This window comes from Leptopilina heterotoma, unplaced genomic scaffold (assembly GCF_015476425.1).
Source record: "Leptopilina heterotoma isolate Lh14 unplaced genomic scaffold, ASM1547642v1 Lhet_58, whole genome shotgun sequence".
NCBI classification, from domain to species: Eukaryota; Metazoa; Arthropoda; class Insecta; order Hymenoptera; family Figitidae; genus Leptopilina; species Leptopilina heterotoma.
The window spans coordinates 985,513-1,002,134 of NW_025111131.1; positions in this window are offsets into that span (position 1 = coordinate 985,513).

Here is a 16,622-nt window from a genome sequence, read left to right on the forward strand (position 1 = left end):
CTCAAAACAGGTCACAGTCGTAGTGTTTTTTGATTTTTCAAAGGCATTTCCTTCTGTGAATCATAGTTTGCTAATTAATAAGTTGTATTCCTTTAAATTATCTAAATCAGTCTGTAAATGGTTCGAGTCTTATCTAAGTTTTAGATTTCAGAGGGTGGTTGATGGGTGTGGTAACTTCTCTGAGTGGGACAATGTTAAATGCGGTGTCCCACAGGGTGCTTTACTCTCATCGTTGCTTTTTAATTTGTTTATCTCAGACTTGGGAAATGGTTTAAAATATTGTAAATATCATAAGTATGCCTATGATTTCAAGTTTTATTTATCTGGTCCATTGTCGTCTCTCCCAGACTTGTTAAAAAAGATACAAATTGATATCAATTATGTTGTACAGTGGGCAAGCGAGAATGGACTTGTTCTCAACTCTGATAAGACTCATGCCATGCTTATAAAATCATCCATTAATTCTTCAACTGCAACTTTTCCCCCTCTTATGGTAGGAGAGAACCCTATTGTTTTTAAAGAAACAGTTAAGGATTTGGGATTAATGTTAAACTCTAATCTATCATGTAAGGAACATGTTGGTAACATTACTCGTAATACATACATGATATTACAGCAACTTAATAGAAGCAAGGACTCACTTCCAACTGAAACTAGACTTTTACTTGTCAAATCACTTATTCTCCCATTTTTTGATTATTGCTGCCCAGTTTATGATGATATTACGGATGACTTAAATTCTAAACTGGAGAGATCTTTAAATGCTTGCATACGTTTTGTTTATAATCTACCCAAAAGTGAGCATATTTCAAATTTCAGGGTAAAAGCTGGTCTATTAAATGTTGCAACTAGGAGACAATATTTCATGGGAAATTTACTATACTCTATTATTAATAATAAAATCCCTAGGTATCTTTATGATTTCCTTGAATTCAAGAATACTAAAGAAATGATTAATGGTAAACTCCGAGAAAGAAAATCGGTTTTAAAAATACCTTCTCATCGTACCTGTAAGATGCAAAAGACTTTTATAGTTAGAAGTGTTAGGCTTTGGAATAAAATTCCAGCTAATATTAGAGATGCGTCGAGTCAATTCATATTTAAAAAAATGTTTTTTGATTTCTTAATGAAATGTAATAATAACTTGTTTAATATAACATATTGGTAAAATTGTTATTTTTTTTTGTGATTTAGATTATGTAATATTCTTTTGTTATAGTTAAATATTTTAGAAATAACCAATATTATATGCGTTCTTGTTACTATATTAAATACCATTCGAAATATACTATATTTTTGTTATCTGCCGAATTAAATTTTTATATTCATGTATTTGTTCCTTAGAGGGCTTTCAGCCCTAGGAACTCGATTATTGTTAAATAAAATAAATAAAATAAATAAGTACCCGTGTGGGAAAAACCCCCATCAAGCCCATACGACGTGAGGGCCCCGGCAGGGGCCGACGAGGGCTGATCCATGTGGGAAAATCCATGAGGGCCACGCAGGGGGCCCGCATGGATTGCCCACATCATTGACCTGCAAAAATTTATAAGTCCAAACCTCAAATAATTTTTTATTACTTCAAAATTAATGTTTATAATGATTATAAACAAAGAAAAACTCATATTTAACATACAATTATTTACATTTGTTTGAAAATATTGAACTTACATAGGGGCAAATCTTTGAGGGCCCACACGAGGGGCCCGCATGGATCGCCCACATCATTCACTAGCAAAAATTTCTAAGTCTAAACAACGAATATTTTTTTACAACAAAAAATTAATGTTTATAATGATTTTAAACAATGAAAAACACGTTTTTAACAAATATTTAATGTTACTTTTTTAAAAATATAAAACTCACATGAGGGCAAATTATTATTGACTAGCAAAAATTTCTAAGTCCAAACAAAAAATATTTTTTTACGTGACAAAAATTAATGTTTACAATCATTTTAAACAATGAAAAACACTTTTTTAACACAACCCGTGTAGAAATTTAACCATGGCCCAAATCGGGGCCAGATCTTTTGATCATTGTGTAGGCCATAACATGGCAATTTCTACACGGGAAATGTTTTGACATTTTGTAGTTAACAATGTATAAATTGTTTTTCTACAAACTAATTGTATGTACTCTCAATGTACCTGGCCTCCGCCAGGTTGAGTCATGGGCCTTTACCCAAGATTTTGCGAAGTAGAGGGGTGCAAGTAAAACTTTGTAGACCTTCCACCCCCGAAATATCGACAGTATAAAATTAACCTTTTAAGAATATACTCTTTTTTAAAATGAACACGAGCCTCTCTCAATTATTTCACGCCCTATCCATCCTACAGTTTCAAAAGTGGGATTGATAACTCGCGAATTATTTCGTTTTATTAATTACGTGTGCAATAATTTACTTTGTTTTACGCGGTTATAGATTTTATCAACGGATTTTGATTTCTTATAGTTTTAAGTGTAGGGGAGACTGGGGTAAACCCGCTCACTAGCGATTTTACGCTATGAACTCAACTTAAGATGGAGATATTGGTACTGTGAATAGTACTTAACATTCAACTTATATTAACGAACTTTCGTTTAATTTCATGAATTCGACACAGAATCAGAGACGATCAAATGTTTTTAGAGGTGTCAGAAAAAAAACGTATTTTGGATTTTTAAGTTTTTCGATCATTATTTTTGAGTCTTAATTTATCTGGGAAATTTTTTTTGTTGCTATTGGATGTCCTTCATCGAAGTACATATATAGTTTTGTCTTATTTTAAAAAGATTTAATTAAATTTATTCTGAAATTTGAGGAATACACTCGGGGTAAAGTCGCTCACGTGAAGTCGGGGTAAAGCCGCTCACTTAGTTTTAAATTTAAAATTTAGAATAAAATAATTTCACGTATTATATTTTAACAATAACACAATTTATGACTTATTAAAACCACAATTGTAAATACATTTCACTTTCTCTTAATAAAATATAACACTATTTAAATCCATAGTTGTAATTCATGAAATCTATGTTCATTATTAATTAAACCAATTTTTTGTTTATAGAATTGTTTATATAACTCATAAATTATCAATAATAAATCATACTTAAGACGGGAATAAGACGAACTTTAATATTTAAAAAATAAAACTTTTCCGTCTTGAAAAGATAAAGTGAGCGGGTTTACCCTGGAAAATTGTGATTTCGAAATTTGGTATATGTTTATTAAAAAGTTTCTAAAAGTAAAACTAAAAAAGATAAATCAAAAACTCTTTTTTATTTTTTTAGTAGAAATCATAAGCTTTCAAATGATATAAATTAACTTGGATTTAGAGAATAATTTCCTAGATTTTAGCCGATCTGAAAAAAAGTGAGCGGGTTTACCCCAGTCTCCCCTATGTTAATATTTTTTTCAAATTTTTAAAAGGCACAGAACATTAAAAAGAATTAATTGTTTATAAAAAATTTATTAAATAATTATTAAAGACTAAACTTTATAAAAATTTTCTAATTCTAAACGAAAGTATATTTTATCCCCTTTATATTCCTGCTTGGTTCATTTAAATCGGTTTATTCATTTAGGAGAATTAAAATTTGGTTAAAAAGTTGCAAAAAAATTAATTTTGCAATAACTTTTATAAAAAATAATTTTTTTTTATGTTTTTTGGTGGACACATTATTAAGGCCAAATAGAAATGTTTTTTGAACATTTCGATTTAAAAAAAATACTTTTTATTTTCTGTGAAAATTTTACGAATTCTGACCCATATTTAAGTAAAATTAACTGCTGATAACTTTATTTAATTGTTTACCCTTTTTAAAAAAATAAAAATGACGTGTCCCTCACTTTTAGATTATTTTACTTTGGATACAAAATTTTGTATTTATGCGTGTCTAAAGATTTATCCAGTGAGCAAAAAATCTCTTTTATGCCCTTTCTCCAATAGGATCCCAAAACTCTGCGTTGCGTATGCGTCTGCGTCGGTTGCTATATAGCAACACATGTTAAAATCAACGCAACGCAGTCATTCGCAGACAAACGCAGAGTTTTGGGAACCTATTAGAGAAAGGCCTTTACGGACGAATCCGCAGCAGAAGATAGCGACGAATCAACTGAAAAAAATTAAATGTCGTGTTTCCAAATGTGACAGTTTTACGTTATGGCAGAAAAAAAATATTTTAATGTAATTAAATAACTGTCATGAGTGTCCCGTCTTGAAATTGGTAAATTAATATATTAGGGGAGGTGGGGGCGAAGCGACGCACTTTTCTTCATTTTAAAATATTTTCTAATTCCGATTAAATATCGAATTGTGCGTTGTACCATACGATGTGTCAAGACATAACGCAACTTTTGTTAATGTATAGTTTGTTGATAGGCTAAACCTGAAAAAAGTTATAGACAATTTTCTAACTACGAAAATAGTGGGGCGAAGCGACGATAGCGGGGCGAAGCGACGCACTCAAAATTACCTGCATTTTAAACGAATTATCTTATCTAAAAGTAAATAAACAAAGAAGATTATTGTAAATTTATTGTTTATTTAAATATTTGTTAATTAAATAAAAGTTTAATAATTTTTAAATTATAATTTTCAAATCAAATTAAATAATAAAAATATAAAATATTTTTTAAACATGAGAAAAATGTTTTTTAGCTTTATTCAGAGTCTGTCGTTAATTCTTCATAACTTTTTTAAAAAACCGCCATTCGTCGGCTCTTGATGCGTCTTGGTACCGCTGTCACTTAGCCCCCTCAAGAATGCGTCGCTTCGCCCCAAGATACATTTTTTATTTCAAAATATTATATCTTCATTTCTAAACGTAAAGTCCAAAAATTGTTTATAGTTCTTAAAAATACTGGTATTAAACTTTCCAAAGCACATACTTTTAATTCCAAGTAGCAAGAATAAGTGGCAAAAAATTTGATATCTGTTATCTCGAAAAACTAAATGCCCAGAGGTCAAAAACACATTATTTATTGTCAAACGCTTATAAGTTAATAAAATAAAATTTGTTTTGCCACCAATTATGAAGGTTAAAAAGGTGCAATTAATAATATATTTTTTAAAAAATTAAACGTTATTGTACTCGAGAAATGTTGACTGCGTCGCTTCGCCCCATGCGTCGCTTCGCCCCCACCTCCCCTATATTCAATATCAGAATAAAATTAATCAGAATAAAATATCAGATTAGCCTTTTGATACTTAGGGTTTTTTTTCAAAAAAGGGCGTGGAAAAGGCACAAAAAATTTTTTAAATTGTAATGCAATTGACTTAAAACTTATTACTCATTCGAAATCATGGAATCTGAAGTCGGATGTTAAAAATTCAAAATCGCGGATCCAATATGGCGAACGAATTTTGTAGGACTCATGAAATTCAGTTGAAACTCGTTACTCGGGGGTGTTCGAGGTCGCTGATGACGAATCTGAAGTTCGAGTTCGAAAATTCAAAATGACGGATCCAATATGGCAGACGAGTTTTGTAAAAACTCATGGAATTAAATTGAAACTCGTTAGTCGGATTCCGCCATTTTGAAATCCAACTTCAGATTCGTAATCTGAAAAAATATATTTATGGTACTGCCATAAATATGTCCAATTCGCATATATTATATTGGTGGATATGGAACTGCCATATAGTATTGCTGTTTCAACCATACGCAGTGTAGAACAGCTATATGTATGTAAGAGGCAGTAATATGTATGCGGAGAACACCAATACTGTATTTTAAGAACAGCAATACAGTATTGCTATTTCAGCTATACGTCCTAACCATACTCCTCAGCTTAAAATACCCGTACAGGATCCTTAAAGGATCCTCTCGGGATCCTGTGCAGGTCATGTGCAGGATCCCGAACCCGTCCTGTACAGGATCTCGACTGGATCCCGTACGGGGTTTTGGGACAGGGTTCCTGTGCAGGTTCCGATGAAGGAACCTTAGCTATATCAAAGGTTCCTGCACAGGAACACTTGCAGGATCCTGTACAGGAAACTTTTTAATTTTTTAAATTTTTATATGTTAAGCAACATTTGACATACATAGACTTCATATTTCAATATGTTAGGCTCGTATAACAATGTTAGACAGAAAAATGTATTGCGCATTCGAGAAACTCATAGAAAACTACAGCGCAGGAGTTAAAAATATAAATAAATTAATTGAGGAAACTGTGTAGTATCCTTTACGGGTTCCTTACAGGATCCTTTTATACTTAAGTACCTGCAGTTTACAAAACTGCAAAGGTTCCTGTGCATGAACCTTTACAAAGTTTCCTGTACATGATCCTGCAAGTGTTCCTGTACAGGAACCTTTGATAGCCAAGGTTCCTGCATCGGAACCTGCACAGGAGCCCTGTCCCAAAACCCCGTACGGGATTCGGTCGGGATCCTGTACAGAACCTGGACAGGATCCCGAGAGGATCCTTTAAGGATCCTGTACGGGGATTTTAATCAAATCAATTTTAATCAAATGATTCTAGTTAATTAAATAATTGATATAGAGCTAAATCAATTATGGCCTTTTAAAACTAGATAATATACCTTTGATTTAATCGTTTGACCAAACAAATTGGAGTTAAACTCTAATCACAGTAACTGTTTTTATCAAAATTGTAACAACTGCACATAGTCTCCCCTATGGCATCTATCGCCACCATTTTGTAGTAAAATTTAAATAAAAAAATTTTTTCTTACACTTCGATATGTGTTTAATAAACCCTCTGAAAAGAAATCCTATTCTTTTTTTCATTTTCCCAAAATAAATTATCAAATATAGGTCTTTTTTCTGCCTCTACACTAAAAAAAATTATATTTTATAGAGTTTAACTCCAATTTGTTTGGTCAAACGATTAAATCAAAGGTATATTATCTAGTTTTAAAAGGCCATAATTGATTTAGCTCTATATCAATTATTTAATTAACTAGAATCATTTGAGTGACAGCGTGTAAATTGTAACAACTGCACAAAGTGAATGTCGGTTGTTACAATATCAAAAATCATCTAGGTATAAAATTTCTAAATTGAAGACAAATAATTTTTTATAACCATTTTTATTAATTATTTATAATTTTTGCCTCAACGTAATAGTACGTGACAGTTCCATAGAGATGGCAGCATTAATATTGTTTCGAAATGAAAGAAACTTTAAAAAGTTTTTTTTTCATTAATTTTGAAGACGAATTTAGAAAAACCATGAGATTTTTCATAAAAAATGAGTGTGATTACATTTTTGACAAATATTTTACATTTCAAACGAATCTGCTAAATTTTGGAAAAAATATCCGTTCTCTTTATCACTTGTAACAACTGCACAATAGGGTGTCCCAAAAAAATTAAAAGTTTTTTTTTATTGGGTCTCATCCCCTAAAAATCTTTCAATTTGTGTAAAAATAAGAACACAATATTTGGAAATAAAAAATTTTAATATTAACCCGTAGTTCAGAGCCTTTGGACCATAAAAACACTAAAAATTTTGTAATTTTTCATTTTTAACATAAATATAAATGTCAAAATATAATGATTAGGGTGTCATTGTAAAGATAATTAAATTACCTTTCGATCCATATGTCATAGTATAAGATTCAATGAATATTAAGAGTGTTACAGTTGATTAAAGATCGCAAATTTCATGAAAATTTTGATGATTTTTAGACACTTAAGTAACTAGTACTTTTTTCACATTAAACAGTAAAAAATATTAAGATTTAAATTTTTTTATTGAGAGTCTGTAACATTACAAAAATCCGTAATTTAATCGTCGATTAAATTTGTCTCAAAATCCATTACCCGGTTTTGAGACGAATTCGATCGACTTTTATGAAGTTCTCCGCCATTTTGAAATTTGAAAAACTAACATTGGACTCTAAATCAACGACTTCAGTATTTCTTGATCACTGATTTTAGTAAGTTTAGTGGTTATATCTAAATTTATTGTTTTAATTTTTGCTCCAAATGTTGAAGGAATGATAAAAATGAAACAAATAGTTTCGTTCACTAAATCTAGAGTATAATTGTCATTTTCAATCAAATCGAGGTCCACAAGGGCTAAAAATTTTCGTAATGTTACAGACTCTCAATACAAAAATTAAAACCTATATATATTTTTTACTGTTTAATGTAGAAACAAGTACAAGTTACTTAAGTGTCAAAAAAATAAAAATCATCAAAATTTTCATGAAATTTGATCATTAATCGACTGTAACACTCTTAAAAAAGAAAAAAAAATTTAATTTTCATTGAATGTTATACTATGACATATGGATCGAAAGGTAATTTAATTATCTTTACAATAACACCCTATTCATTATATTTTGACATTTATATTTATGTTAAAAATAAAAAAAACACAACATTTTTAGCGTTTTTATAGTTCAAAGGCTCTGAACCACGGGTTAATATTAAAAATTTTTATTTCCAAATATTGTGTTCTTATTTTTACACAATTTGAAAGGATTTTAGGGGATGAGACCCAATAAAAAAAAACTTTATTTTTTTGGGACACCCTACTGCACAACAGGTACATTTTTTACAATAAAACACTTTATTAAAAAAGTATACACTAAATGTGGACAACCAAGGCAGTATTTTAAAGCATAATCCTCATAAAATTGATATCTAAAAAATGTACTTTGTTAAGTATAAAGGTCTATTAATTATTTAAAAAATACCAGGCAGAGAAATATATACTTTTGGCCTCTAAAAACCAATGTGCCTATTTTTTTACTTGTAAAGCTTGCATATAATTTTTAAACATATTGCATAAAGTTCGTACATAAAAACTAAACATTTTTCCTTTGGGAACCCCATCTCTGCAATTCACTGTTTCTGAGATATTAAATTTGTTACAACTGCACAGCGTAACAACCGCACCTAGTCTCTCCTATTAAAATAGACAATTTTTTCTATTACCAATTATCAATTTTTGTAAAAATGGCGCAGCTTTCAGTAAAATAATCGATTTTTTTAACAAAAAATTAACAGAAAATTGTTTATAAGAAATTAAGTTTACATCCAATTAAAAAATCCGTACGTATACTACCAAAGGTAGTATGATTATGAAATTTCTTGGTTTTCTGTTCCAGGTATTATACTTTACAAGAAAACAGTCCTCCCGTTTCGGTAATTAAAAAAATTGTCTATTTGAATATGGTATCTGTTGCCGCCATTTTGTAGTAAAATTTAAATAAAATAATTTTTTTACACTTTAATATGTAGGTATTTAATGAACCTTCTAAAAAGAAATCCTATTTCTTTTTTCATTTTTCCAAAATAAATCATCAAATATAGGTCTTTTGCTGCCTCTAGAGTGGTGTTACTCCTTATCTGTTAGAAGAGTCATAAAATAATACATTAATAGCAAATTTTTATTTTCTAAGCGAAATGAAAATGTCATTTTTTCATTATAACTCACTTTTCTCTGTATTTTGCTTAAAATTTAAAAAAATGTTCTTTATCAATCGTGACCTAAAATTCGCATATCGATTCTCTGATTACTTCATAAGAAACAAAAAATACATACTCATTCACCCTATACATGTGGGGAAAGGAGTAAAATCATCCCTTTCTTTGATCATGTATCTAAATAGAGCCATTTATAAAAAAATTAATTAAACGAATAATCTTATGTTTAAAAATTATTCGTATGTATTATTTGCAAATATAAATCCCATAATTCAAGCAAAAAACAACCCAATAAAAGTATACTACCCCTATTTCATCCCTAGAAGTGAAAAATCTACACAAAAAAACTAATAAATGATAAAACCATAATTTTTGCAAATAAATGCTTTTGCAAGGTAAATATAATGTGCTTAAATTAATAAAGCTTTGCAATGCTTCTTTCCACCTTTAAAAACCTCTTTTATTTCATCCGTTAAATCAAAAAATTTGTAAAAGAGAAAATAAACTGTTTTTAGTTTTTTGTGTTTTCAAAAGAGCTCTATTGATATAGATGGGTAGGTCCATGCATAAAAATCAAAGTTGTCCCCTACTTCTTCGATTTTGTTGAAACTTTGAGAAATTGTCACAGAACACATGCAAATGAAAAGTGTTAATGTGAAATTATAAACAATTAAATTGTGCGTACAAATGTTTTTTCTCACATAATAAAAATAATAAAAATGACAATTTTTAAAAAATAATTGTACTATGTGTATATATGTGCGTTTGTGATTATAAATAAAGTGATATTTATATATATAACTGAAAAGAATGTTGAGAAACGCACACATAAGATTCGGAACACAGAACCACTGTCAAGCGTACTTACTAGCTGATCGCGCGGGGGGTCTCCCCCCGACGGGGTCCAGGGGCGGAACCCCGGTCAGGGGGTTCGGGGGGCGAAGCCCCCCGACTACAAAAAAACCAACTCAAAAGAATAATAATAATATTCGACATTTCAAAGAATCGCATTTTATAATACCCCAAGCCACCGGACGCGTCGGGGGGCGAAGCCCCCCGAAACCTAGTCGTGTACTTCGACGTATTAATAAAAATAATATCATTAAAGAATAAAAACAGAATTTTTCACACGAGTGATCACGAAAAGGAGGTTAGAAACTCTCAGTATTTGACAGATACTGTGTTGCTGCTGTAAGACACGGTAAATGTAGTTAACTGAACGAAAACATAATCACGCCTCTTCTGGACGGAATTGCAACTACTCGAGCGTTACAAAAATACTCGAACAAGCACAAACAAAGCTCTTTTTTGAACTGGACTGTCATTCGCAGTATTTTCGTAACTACGTACTAAAAAGAATAACTTTACATTGGCCTACGGAGAGACAAATAACGCCATTTTTATGATTGCGTTATGAAAATATATATATATACCCCCACAGCACCGAAACTTTCCTAAAAATTTATTAAATATATTTACTTGCAATGTTCCGAATATGTCATTGCAATGTTTATTGAAAGTTGTGTAAAGAACAATTTTCACTAAACTTTTCAGTTAAATATGCCGAATATTGCAAGTAAATATTTAATAAAATTTTAGGAAAGTTTCGGTGCTGTGGGGGTATATTTATATTTAAAAAAAATGGTTTTCATATATGACCGTAAATACGACCCTAAATACGGACATAAATACGGCTGTATTTACTGTTTCAGTTACACTACTCTACTGAGGCCCGTATTTAGGGTCGTATTCACAGTCATATTTACCCGGTAAGAAGGCTTGAATAAAAAGGTATTAAAAATTATTTCATCATCAATAAAAAGACGAAAATTTTAAATACTTCTGAATTCCTTTTTTATCCGCTAAATTTAATACTTCTATTAAGTCAAATTCTACTATAAAATGAATCCTTTTCATTGCCCAAAGTTTACAATATTAGAATGAATACTTTTTAATCACTTAAAGTGGAATAAATTTGTGATCTAACTAATGCCTTTTAATTCCTTGTAAATCAAATGCTTGCTGGTGACAAAACAAAAATTGATCAATCAAAATCCAAGTTACTTGAGAAAAGAATGAAAAAAGAAAAGAAAATGGTTCTGTTCATTGACAGTTGTAATGTGCTTGACTTTGTAACTGGTGATAAATGGCGTCAACTGCGACTGTCCACGTGCATATAATCGGGTGCAAATTACCAAAGTGCAAATAAAATCCCACATAGCACCGAGAATTTCTCTAAACTAGACAGGATCTCGCCCAGTGAGGTTATAAATATTGCGTGGTAAAAGTCATGGAGAATGTGAGGTTATTTAAATGTCCGTATAATAAGGAAATATTGAATATCAAACTTGAGCAATAATTTTACTGTGAATAATAACTTGACATGTTCAGGCAATATTGTATCAATGTTGCATGCAATATTCGCCCAATTATTAAATTTTCGTCTGCTAATATAAACTGAGCGATTTCCTGTCAAGTTTCAAGAAATTTTTGGTGCTGTGTGATTTTTATGTAAATCACGTATAATGTAAAACTTTTATTAAAACTTCATTTAATTTTAATTATTACTTTCCTTTATTTCACTTACTCATAAAAAATTGACTTCCTGAGCATCACATTTTCCATAAATACCTATATTTAAAATTGAATCCTTTTCTACACCTAACCTAAAATTATGTGCTTTTTAATTCCTTTCTTATACCTTGGTCCCCTTGGTCAACGTTTATGTGACGATATTCAAGGGAATTAAAAATCTTTTATTTGTATACTTTTATTGGGAATTCGAAACTCAGGACAAAAAAGGAATTAAAAGGAATTCAATTTTATCAATACTTTTTAATGCAAGCCTTTTTACCGGGTACGCTCGTATTTACAGTCGTTTTTTTCAGTAGGGTACTTCCAGCAGGAAATGAAATGTATAATTAATTATACTCAAAGCATTATTTGAAAATGTAATTCACTTAACTGCACTGCATAATAGTTTAGAGTAGTAAGAGTAAGTGAAACGGTATGATACTTGAAAGACCATTAGTGTGTGAGAGAGAGAGAATAATGAAGGTACTTTATGTGCACTGCGTAAATTTTTTGAAAAAACTGAACTGAGTACCAAATTGTGCAACATTTGCTTTTATTATTGACTTCTGTTTTGTACACTGCCACGTTCTTTTAACAATTACATGAGAAAGTAATTTCTCATTCTAATTTTCTATACTCTTATCTTATTCCCTCTTATAATGGCCAGTTGATCTACTTCCAGATAAGAGTTCTGGATAAATTTATCTAACGGATAAAATTTTGTAGTCTTGATCCACCTCTAATGGCCAATTGATCCGCCCTAGGATAAAGTGTCTGTTAGTTAACTGACAGAATAAATTTATCAGGAGGTTAAATTTAGTTAAACTGCTGGTTAGCATTTTTGGGGTTGATCCACGTAAATACAAGTGCCAGTTAACTATCTAGCAGATAAATAACGAAAAGTAGGGAATTCTAGTACTTTTTGTATTAGAATTGACACTCTGGCAGCACTGACGCTAAAAAGCTGATGCTTAGATTGCCCGAGTTGATGCACATAATTATATAGATTTGTTTATTTGATAAAATAATTCTTTCATTTCATACTATTTTTATTACTTCTTAAATAAATACATTGAAATCCACATAATTATTATTTTTATATTATTTTGTAAAAATGTTTGGAAAGTCATTTATAATGAATAATAATTATTCATTATTTCATTCATTATTTGGTTACAATACAATTATTGTATTGTAACAACCAAATAAATACATTGCAATTGAAATAAATATTTACTTTATTTAATTTTTATTGCTTTTTCCTTCTTTCTCTTTTTTCTTTTTCTTAAAAAATTTGTTGTAAATAAATAAATTCATTGAAATTTATGTATTTATTTATATAGTTTTTATTGCTTTTTCTTATAATAATTAATTTCATAATGTTCTTAAAATGTATTGGTTAATTTGTTTCTTGTAAATAAATGAATTGTAATTCAAATAATTAATTATTTTTATATTATTTTTCATAGCTTTTATTGTTGTTTTCATAATTAATTTCAAAACATGCATAAAATATTTTTAAATAAATGTATTTATTATACATAAATTGAAATTCAAATAAGTTAAAATCTTTATATTATCATTCTTTTTGTTGTTTTTTTAATAATGAGAAAATGAATAACGATAAATTTAAATAATTTTCTGTTTTCAAATTATTCTTCATAGTTTATGAATTGCTTAGTAATTAATTTCAAAGCTTTCACCGAAGATAAAAAAATTAAAGCAATAATAATAAAAATAAATAGTAATAATAATAATAAATTTAAATTCAAATAGTTCTTTATTTAAGAATTAGTGTTTGTAGGTTTTGTTGCTTTTTGTTAATAATTCATTTCTAACTTACCGTAAAGTCTTTTTTTAAGACTCCAAAAAAAATTAATATTGTGAATATTGTTGTCTTCCATCATTGTTACTTTTTCAAAGTACTATAACACTGTGACATTTACACTTGTCACGTGAAACACATCAAAATTGGCACTCTAGCCTCACATTTGTATTAATCTGACAGTTAAATACGTTATTGGGTACTTCGACCGGCAGATAGGTAACCCTCAGATAAGACGCATTTTATCTGACAGTTAGCACTATTTAGAGGTGGATCAAGACTACAAAACTTTATCCGTTAGATAAATTTATCCAGAACTCTTATCTGGAAGTGGATCAACTGGCCATAAATAGTGCTAACTGTCAGATAAAACGCGTCTTATCTGAGGGTTACCTATCTGCCGGTCGAAGTACCCAAAACGTATTTAACTGTCAGATTAACACAAATGTGAGGTTAGAGTGCCAATTTTGATGTGTTTCACGTGACAAGTGTAAATGTCACAGTGTTATAGTATTTTGAAAGAGTAACAATGGTGGAAGAAAACAATATTCACGATATTAATTTTGGAGATATCGTGGAGCTGGTCACATTCGACGTTTAAAAAGTTTTTGGATGTTAAATTTACTTACAATACACATTTATAAAAAAAACTTTACGATAAGTTAGAAATGAATTATTAACAAAAAGCAACAAAACCTACAAACACTAATTTTTAAATAAAGAACTATTTGAATTTAAATTTATTACTTTAATTCTTTTATCTTCGGTGAAAGCTTTGAAATTAATTACTAAACAATTCATAAACTATGAACAATAATTTGAAAACAGAAAAATATTTAAATTTATCGTTATTCATTTTCTCATTATTAAAAAAACAACAAGACACGGTGGTCAGGAACAGATTTTAAATGAAGTAAAAATGTAGAGAAAATCTGTTTACATAGATTCATTGTATATATGTTACCGGCAAAGTATGAAATCCAGGCATTTTATAAAATGCCCATCGAGCATAAGGTAAATAGAAATGTTTTGGTGACAAGGGATAGATTTTAATCCGAATTTTCTAAAATTAAAAATGCAATCGCAAAAAACAGTATATTTTTATCAGACGAACGGTATAAGCAGTTGATAAATGATGTTAATAATGTTAAAGCTACCGGGAAAAAGGAACAGGCCAAGGTTTTGTGAAAAATGTTCTTGTAAAAAAAAGTCAAAGTAATAAATGTTTATGCGTCAAAAATAAGGTCCAGTGTCAGTCGAAATGTCATTCAAGTATGCCATGTTGTAACAAATAAATTACAAAAGAAAGTTAATATTTTTATACCAGAAAAATGTATATTATTTTCACTAAAGAAACGGTAGTTGTTTTCGGCTATAAAACAACCATTTTCTATCGAAAAAAATCGAACGATTAAAGACTACATTTGTATCTATTGAATAAGCCTGACAAATTTCAGAAAGATCGGTTCAGTAGATTTCAAGTTATTTTGGTCACTGAATTAAAAAATGCCATTTCGAGAAAAACGCATTTAATATTTTAACTTCAGTTTACAGTAGTAAGAAATTTTTTTTCAAAATCTATTTCGTGTCCAGATAGTACCTCTTCACATAGTTTAAGTAAAGTTTCTTTACTCAGATCAGTGTTTATAGGTATGGATAGAGTTCAAAACATTTGTTGCTAGTGGTTTATAATCATGCTAGGCAATCGTCAACGCAACGGATTTTGTTCTTTTAATGTTCATATCTTAGTGAATTTTTTTCGGATCGACTTGAAATTTGAAGGACGTATTATTAGATAGTTATGCTTCAAAAATTGTAAAATTTCAAAGTTACAAGTGGGAGTAACCCCTTAAGAATAATTAAACTTATTATGAGAAACATAAATTTGAGACTCCTCAGGTTAAGTTCTGAACAGAAGAGTGTCAACTTTTCAAGTTTAAAACTCCTCAGGGTAAATTTGATTATTCTTTTTCTCCGTTTGGAATAAATATAAAGTAAATTCGATAAATCATCCATCATATTCATAAATGTTGAAGAAAAAATGTGACGCGTTGCGAAGAAAAGCACCTAAGAAGCAAAAAACCGATTTTCGGATTATGATTGTTTCAGATAAATTAAAGATTACTTTTTAACTATCTGAACTAAAAATTAATTTTTATCAAAAACTTATCTGAAATACTTTCGTAATAATGATTTACAAAACAGAAATTCGTGCTAAAAGTTGATTTTCTCTTTCCTTTTTTTCTCCACCTGTAAAATTTTCGATATGCTTCTTAGGTGCTTTTCTTCGCGACGCGTCACAAATATTATTTAAATATATTTTCACATGCGGATATCCTGGAATGTCCAGTAAATTTTTGGTCTGGATATCTTGGGGTTTACCCTGGAATATCCTTGGATGTCCCATATATCTTTTCTTTAGATGTCATAGGAATTACATGTGGATATCCTGGGATATCCTGTATGTTTCTAGTTCGGATATCGTGGGGATTGCTTACGAATGTCCTGGGACATTATATAAATTTGGGTCTGGATATCTTAGGGTTTGCCCTGGAATATCCTTAGATATCCCGTATATTTTTGATTTGGATGTTATGGGAATTACATGTGGATATCCTGGGATATCCTGTATGTTTTTAGTTTTAATATCATGAGCATCGCATGTAAATGTTCTGGGATATCCCATGTATTTTCAGTTTAAATATCATAGGAATCGCTCTGAGGTGCCCTAGTATATTCTGCATATTATTGTATTTTTTTTACCTTAAAAACAATTTCCTTATATATATATAACAAATTTGTAATCACCGGAATATCAAAATCATTGGAT